Source organism: Phascolarctos cinereus, unplaced genomic scaffold (genome assembly GCF_003287225.1).
Source record: "Phascolarctos cinereus isolate Bilbo 61053 unplaced genomic scaffold, phaCin_HiC Scaffold_1;HRSCAF=81, whole genome shotgun sequence".
Lineage (NCBI taxonomy): Eukaryota > Metazoa > Chordata > Mammalia > Diprotodontia > Phascolarctidae > Phascolarctos > Phascolarctos cinereus.
The window spans coordinates 75,595,820-75,604,182 of NW_027555514.1; the positions used below are offsets into that span (position 1 = coordinate 75,595,820).

At 37.4% G+C, this 8,363-nt stretch overlaps 1 long non-coding RNA gene across 1 annotated transcript in view; it reads right to left on the reverse strand.

Moving 5' to 3' along the window:
- Positions 1 to 1,133, reverse strand: part of LOC110211197 (uncharacterized) — a 15,049-nt gene extending 13,916 nt beyond the window's left edge. The window contains exon 1 of the long non-coding RNA XR_002325299.2: positions 1,029 to 1,133. This is a non-coding gene — a long non-coding RNA (uncharacterized LOC110211197). The remainder of the gene's footprint in view (positions 1 to 1,028) is intronic.
- Positions 1,134 to 8,363: the final 7,230 nt, after the last annotated feature.

The following is an 8,363-nucleotide window of genomic DNA, read 5'->3' on the forward strand; positions in this document are numbered from 1 at the left end:
AAAATTTGCTTGCCTGTGGGCCCTCTTGTGACGAATCATAGATGCTTTACGACTCTGCCGATTCAGCAAGACATTGGAAGTAGAAATGCTGATGCGTTTAGCAAGAGCAGATAATTTTCAAGCTCCAACCTGGATTAATCACTTTTAGACTTGACCATTAGTAGCAGAAGGAAGGGTGGTACAGTGAACAGTTTGCTGACCTTGGCCAAGTCAAGAAGATCGTCCTGAGATACTAACAATGCGATTTTGGATATTTTATTGAACCTCTCAGATCCTCAGTTTTCTGATTCATAAAATATAGATAATAATAGTTCCTGCTTTCATAGGGTTGTTGTGAGCCTTTCATGAGATAATGTATGGAAATCACTTTTGTCAACCTCAAAGTATTATATAGATGTGAGACATTATTATTATTATTCTCTCCCTTTTTACTTGCAAGTCAAGACATCACCCTGCTGAAAAATTGTGTCTAAACATAATTCCACAGGACTGAACATTCCTAATTCCTAAATCCCGACAGAGAGGTGAAGGATAGAAAATGTAGAATGAGACATATACTTTTGGATGTGGACAATATGGGAATTTGTTATGCTTGACTATGCATATCTATTACAAAAGTTTTGTTTTTATCTTCATTGGGAGGAATGGGAGAGAAAATAAATGCTTATGAATTTAAAAAATTATTATTAAATTAAAAATAAATAAAAACATTTCATGTATTTCTTTTCTCCCTCCCTGGCCCCAGAAATCCAAGAAATCATTAAAAAAAATACCCTTAAATTTAAGAATCCTAAATATTTGGCATAGAACTTTGAAAACAAATAGGATAGTATGAGTTTGGTGTTGTTTTTGTTGTTTTTTAACTTCTAAAATAGACCAGAACCAATCTGATTAGCAAAAGCAGCTGACAACACATGAGGGTGTTATGTCACATGGAGGACCCCAGAAGCAAACTCCATTGCTGGGGAAATATCTTCAGTCCACAGTGTACAAGACAGGAGAAGTGATGGTTTTTATGATGTTCTTACCTTTGTGGTCATTGCCTAAGCTCCACATCAAGAATTGGAAGCCCAGATGACTCAAGTGCTGTTTGAAAAGGTTGCTTCTGAGGGGAATTGCGTGCTTTCATAAGCCTTGTGTGGAGGGAGAGTTATGATTAAGGATCTGCAATTTTTATTTGTAGGCTTTCAGTTCTGCTCTGATTAGGTTGAAACTGTAAGTTCCTTTTTTCATTTCCTTTACCCCATGTATCATTGAAAGCCATCTTCATGGAGTTTCCTATGTAGCTCTTAATGGGCATTGTGATGACTAATTTCACATCTGAATCTTTTGTGAGGAGAGCCTTTTTACCTAGTGTTTGGAGCATGTTCACTTGGCTGGCTGAGAAGTGAAGGATACAAAAGGAAGAAGATGGATCTGTTCAACCAATGAAGGAAAAATAGTTTCTTTTCTCCCCTCCGGGATGTAACTTAGGATTTGATATTAAATGCAGAAGTATTGAATGGAAGAATATGTCATTTCAACTGTAAATGGCATTGTGGTTTTGAAGCCTTGGTAAAACTCAGAAGATTCAAGGGAACTTGAAACTTACCAGACACTTTTGGCTCAGAGATTAAAAATATAACTTCATTTTGGAACTTGGATGATCTGAATGATAGTGATATTCTCAGCAGAAAAAGGGATGTTTGGAGGAGGGGTAGAGATTTAAAGAAGAAGATGAGTTCTGTTTGGGACATGTTAAGTTTGAAATGTGAACAGGACCTCTAGGTGATGTCCAGAATGTGGTTAGCTCTTCAAGGCTGAGCTTAATAAATGTTTGCTGATTTAATTTGACTTGAATGTTTGCCAAGTGCCTAACACTGTGTTCATAATGCTGCTGCTGTTCTCCCTACCCTTCGGCATTGGGTGGGGGGAATGGGGAGGGAGAGGGGTGGTAAAATAAAATGAGGGGGGATGGAACATTTCATTGTTATTGGGAGCTCACAATGAGAAAACTTCCTCTGCTAATGAATGTGGGTACAGATTGACAAATTCTAGTCTGTAAGAGTTGTTGTCATCATTGAGAAGTTAAGCGAATTGTCCAGAATAAGATAGCCTGTACGTGTTCAGAGACAACGCTGAGACCTGCTCTCCATCCACTAGGCCACCCCCTCTTAGAGGAAAGTGATAGTTAAAGAAAAAGCTATGAGGTCCCTAAAATATGTATATTTTTAAAAGAGGGCAGATACTTTCATTTCCGCTCAGGTTATACAGAGCTGCCCATTTTAAACTCTGACCATAAGCAGAATTTTTCAGGTAAAATGATCAAGAGCAGTGACACATGAAGCAGAAAGGGAAAAAATTAGGTAGATTGGGAAGATTTCGAGGAATGTAGGACCATAAGATGAGATTTAAGACAAAAACGTTGAGGGGAGGAGGAGGGGAGGGGAGGGGAGGAGGACCTGAGTTCAAATATGGCCTCAGACACTTGACACTTACTGGCTGTGTGACCCTAGGCAAGTCATTTAACCCGGATTACAAAACAAAACAAAAGACAAAAGCATTCCCAATGACTTTAGAGGTCTCCCAGAGCATGTGTCAGAAGGAATAAAATCATAGCCTTTGTCCTTGATCTTGAGTTATATAATATCCATTTTGCTTTATGGCTGCTGCTTCTACCTAAAAGAAACTGCATTTCATCAGAGAACTTGGTAGGTAAAGTTTTTTTTTTTTAAGTTTTTAGCCTGAGAACTGTTGTACAAACAAAATTACATTCTTCAGCACTTAAAAAAATAAAAATATAACCACTCACAACCTAAGTGCCATAGCTATGTAGGCTTAATATTATATAATGCCAGAAGAAAAATACTTGCCGGTTTCCTATAGAAACATTTAATATGTTTTTAAAAAGGAAGTGGAGTCCAGTAGTCTAAACTCAAAGTACAGAGGTAAACAAAACAAACAGATTGTTGTTGTTGTTTTGTGTGGGTTTTTTTTTTGGTTTGTTTTTGTTTTTGCCTTTTTTTTTTTAACCATTGGCTTTGTAAGTGAGTTCTTCTGCAGGGTCAACTTAATACCTACCTAACCTTCCACCAATATTTCAATGGTCCTACTATCTCAATAATGTGTTTGGCAAATTACTGGTACATATTTATAGTAGGAAATGAAAGGATGGGATGGGGGAAGAGGACAGGAACATGTGGTTTAATGCAGAAAAACAAAAACAAAAACAAAAAAGCAAACCGCAATACTGAAGGGTGTTCGAGCCAGTTTATACAGGCTCAAGAAAATGGGTTGTTAACTTTTCAGTGTGAGCAATTACAGTTTGGAAACAGGCAAATGTTACAGATCAAGGCTCGATTTGTTTTGTTGATTTTCTAGACTCAAGAAAGTGCTACAGCGCTTTAAGCAGCTCAAGTGATGATGGATCAAAACACAGTAGTGGAAAGAGCCCATGGAGTCCAAAGACATGAGTTCTGTTACCAACTCTATTACTAACCAACTGTGTGTTCTTGAGCAGCTCACCTCAGACATTATGGTACAATAGAAAGAGCCCTGGGGTTTTTGGAGTTCAGAAGCTTGGCTTGGGGCATCAGTTCTGCCATTTATAACTGTGAACCTTGGATAAGTGATTTAATCTTTCTGAATCCTGTTGTGCTATCTTCTTTGCAGGCTGGTCATAAAGGAAGTACTTAATAAACTTATAAGTGTTATATGAGTTATCATTGAATGGCCAATAATAGCCCCCCAAGCTTCGATGGCTTATTGTTTAGATTTTGATGGTTTAGAATAAATGGAAATAGCAATAATTATTTTCTGTTTTGGCAAGAAAATGAGGATTTTCCCCTTCCAGATTGATAATTTTGTGATGGTAAATCTTTTATCTCAATTCTTGCCTGGCCTTTAATTATTGAATGGGCATTGCCTCAGACAAACTGAGGCCTGGGAAACCATCTTGATTTAAAGAGGCCAAGGTCATTCACTTCATCCCACGCTATTGTCAATCACCTTTACCTTTGTCTTACCTTTGGATTTCAATGACTCTGGAAGAGTGAGGCTGACAAAGTCTGTCTCACTTAAATCCAATTTATGAACAAGTCAAGACATCACCCTCTTCTTCAAAAATGAAGGCCAAACAACATTTTTGCTAGCCTCTCAGGGTCTCAGTTGTCTAATGTATAAAACGGAAATTGTAATACTTGCACTTGTAAGATTGGTTTGAGATTCTAAGGAGATAATGTGTATAAAGGGCTTTATAATCTATAAGGCTCTACAAAACTGAAAAATGGCATTTCACCTCAAGCAGAATATTATGCTGCTGAAGACCAGGAATGTGGTGTAACAGATCATTGGCTTGACAGTAAGAAGATCTCTGTTCTAAACTTAACTCTGACAAGGAATGTAGTCAAGTTTTACAGAACAAATCCTTTTATTAAGAGGATTTGTTCTGTGAAGTTTGGATTCAATCAAAGGGCCACACTTGAGGATGTAGAGGGACACATGTGGCCTGAAAGCTGAAGATTTCCCACCCCTGGTTTAGAATGAGAGCAAATAGTGATTGTTTTCTGTTCTGGCCAGAAACTCTGAGGATCTACCCTTCCCAGATTAATACTTTTGTGACAATAAACTAGGACACTTTTTTGTCTCAATTCTCACCTAGCTCTTAGTCCTTGAATGGGCATTGCTTCAGACAAACTGAAACCTGGAAAAAACCTTAATTTAAAAAGGCCAAGGTCACCCACTGCATCCTGGGTCATCTCCAATCTTCTCCACTCTTGTCTTGACACTGGATTCCGATAACTCAGGAGGAGAGAGTGAAGCCGATGACTTTGCACAGCTCTGCCTCACTTAAACTCATTTCACTTGCAAGTCAAGGCATGTCATGTCATGAAGAATGAACAACAACAACAACAGAGATATTATTATTCCTATTTTACAGATTAGGAAACTGAGACTGTCCAGGTCACACCTGTGCATTTGGCAAAAGGGATCACTTAGAGTGAAGAATTCAAACAAATAATAAATTTAGTTAAGATATATTAATTGAACCCAGTTTCATCAAGTGGTAAATAAGAGTTAGGCTAGAAAAATGATCTCTTAGGTCTCTTTCAGCTCTATAATTCTCAAGTTTTGTGGTTTTAAAATTTAGTAGCACAGCGGAAGCAGGAGAATATGTAGTCAAAACTTGGCACCTTTTCTCGAGTATCATCAATAGGGCTTTAGCTAAGAAAAGGGCCCAACTTTGGGCACTATAATTATCACTAGTTTTCTCAAATCACATTCATTTTTTACTAGCTTGTCTTTTAAGTGGGGTGTGTGTGTGTGTGTATCCTCCCTTTTCCCTCACTGTTCCTATTACTAATATTTCCTTTAATTTGGAGAGTTTCATACTATCTTGAAATGATTTAGTATCTCTGAAAAGGTGAAACAACTCTATGACCAAAGAGATGCAGCTCCACTCTTCTATGGGGCTTTGATACCTGCTTCTTTTAGTTGACTACCTTCTTTAGCCTGTATTTCCAGAAGGAAAGCTGAAGAGTTAAGTTCTACCAACTCCTTGCCACTCTCACATCTCATTTATAGTGAGAAAATTAGTGTGCCTTGAAAAATTTGTTTTCTGAAATGGAGCCTTTAGCCATATAAGTCGCCATAGAAGACTTTATCCTGGAGCCACAGCTCTTGGGTTGTTTCAAGAACTGTATCCATAGAAGCTATCTTCTAGTTTGATTTCATTCATTCATTATTTCATTCATTCAAAGAATTATTGAATACCTCTTACAGGGAGGCATGGTGATATAATAATGGATAGATGGCTAGGGTTGGCATCAAGAAACCTAGGTTCAAATATTGACCACTAATGAGTCAAGGTAAATGACCTTGGCAAGTCATTTAATTTCTCTGGGCATGAAGGGGTTAAACTTGTAAGGTCCCTATAGTTCAAATGTTCTATGAGTCTGTGTAACCCTATCCTGGATGCTGAAAGAAGTAAAACCAAATGTAAGAAATAGTGGCTGCCCTCCAAGAGTCGCATTCAAGCTGGAGAAGGAACAAAGCAAAACAGTAATTGCTTAAATACCAAGGTAACTAATAGAAGTAATAAGTGTTCAAGGAGTCCGAAGAAGGGGGGCAAAGTATTATAGAACTCAGAGCTAGAAAGGGACTTCAAAGATCATTTAAAAGAATTCCTTTACTTGACAGGTAAGGAAACTGAGACCCAGAAAAGCTAAGTGACTTGCCCAAAGTCACATAGTTTGCAAATATCTTATTAGAACCAGAATTCAAACCCAGAAACTGATTCTAAATCCAGTTCAACATAAGGGATGAAACGGATAAGGAAGCCAAGTGGGAGAACATGAACAACAATTTGGAGTCAGGTATGGTTTTGCCTATAAAATGCCATCTTTAGGTATGAGGAGGGCAAGGAGGAGAGGATGGAAAACATATTAGGAAGTATGTAGGTGTATGTAGATAGGTAAGGTAGGATAAAGGTGTATGTAGATAGGTAAGATATGAAGGAAAGATGGAACATCTTATTCATGGACTGAGAAGTTTGAATATATCCTTTAGCCAGAAGACAGTTTCTGAATAGAAGAGAGAAGAGAGGGTGGCATCTAATTTAGGAAGTTCTGTTAATCCAGAGGTAAACTGCTAAACACTAGAGCTAGGGTGGGGTTAATAGAGGCAGAAGGGAAGAGAAATTTCCTGTGGAGTACAAAAGGAGCCAATAACTTAATGACACCATATTTTAACATTCTCAGTAGAATATATGTCACTTGAGGGCAGAGATAGCTTTTCATTTTGTCTTAGTATCCTCAGGGTCTACCATGGTATCTGATATATATTGGGGTTAACAAATGCCTGTTCATTTTCTAATACTCCTAACATCTCATAAAGTGTGTATTCCTTCCTATATAGACCACCCCTTCCCCTCCTCACCTCCACCTCTAAAATCTCTAGCTTCTGTCAAAAATAAAGTGCTATCTCTTATGGGAAGCCTGTCCCATTCCCTCACACCTGCTACTAATGTACCTCTCAAAAATTTTGTGTTATTGTATTATTTTTATTTTATTGTATTCTGTATTAAATTTTTATTTTTGTAAGTGCATGTGATGTTTTTGCCTCACTCCTCCCCTTCACACCCCACCCCCAAGTAGAATGTAAGTTCCTTGAGGGCAAGCACTGGTTCCTTTTTTATTTTATATTCCTAGCACCTAGAACTGTGCCTAATGCTTAATAAATGTTTCTTGAAAGAATGAATAAATCTATGAATTCTTGTTGAACTGAGATGATGTCTTTTTCTTGGAGTGACATCATTCTTAGGATGAATATTGTCTATTAATTGTGCTGGACAAATTCTGAAGATGACTGTAAGATATCCTTCCCATGTCACCAGAATATTCCCCTTTTGTGATAGCTGAAGAAAGAGGACAGAATGGCAACTTTTAACTGTTTCTTAGGCCTTATAAGCACCTCTGAATCCACACAATTATATGAAATGCTTTTTTCAAAGAAATGCATGTATGGAATTCTCTCTTAATGTAATTGTCACTGAAAATGAAGTACTTCTTAAATGAAATCAGAAATCTATAGTGCCATTAACAACGTGTTTCTTGTTAGACATTCATCTTCATTTTTTTTTTCCCCTGCAGAAAAGCAATTGCTTAACCAGGGGAACCTGGATACAAATCTATGATTACCAACATGTGAATAACATTTATAAGATTATGTAATTATATTACCAACAAATATTGATGTTGCTGAGATAAAGGCACCCACACGAGAACTTTTAAAAGGTTTAAGAAATAGAGGAATACAGATACAGAACCTGAGACTAAATATAATGCCTAGATACGACAGAGAATTCACCACTATTTCCAACTCTTCCCAAAAGTCACTTCAAGAGCAATGTGACAAGTCTTATCCTTGGGGGGAAAAAACCCCATAGATATTATTCTATTCATTCATTCATTTATTGACTTATTGAACTTCTTAGAAGAATTAAAATGGATAGCAGCAATAATAGCAAAAAAAAAAAAACAAACCAAAAACAAAAAAAACTAAGCCGAACTAGCATAAGCTAGCCAATCTTGCTTTTGCACTCCTTGGGTAGATGACCTTATTTTATTTTTATCTATTCATTGATAGAGGATTTTAAAAAGGCAAACTATATTTTATATCTCAGGGTACAAGTAAGTAAGCTTTGCTAGAAGAGGCTTGTGTCCTGATACAGAGAGAGAATTCTCATTCCCCTGAGACTTAGACTTCTCTGGGTATGCTCAGTTCTATCATGGAGCCCACTGTATCCCTTACACATGAGTGGGGTGGCCTACTTTGTTTAGCTGCCCGCTGTCTTTACAACTAGGGAGACTGAGCCCTTTGGTCTC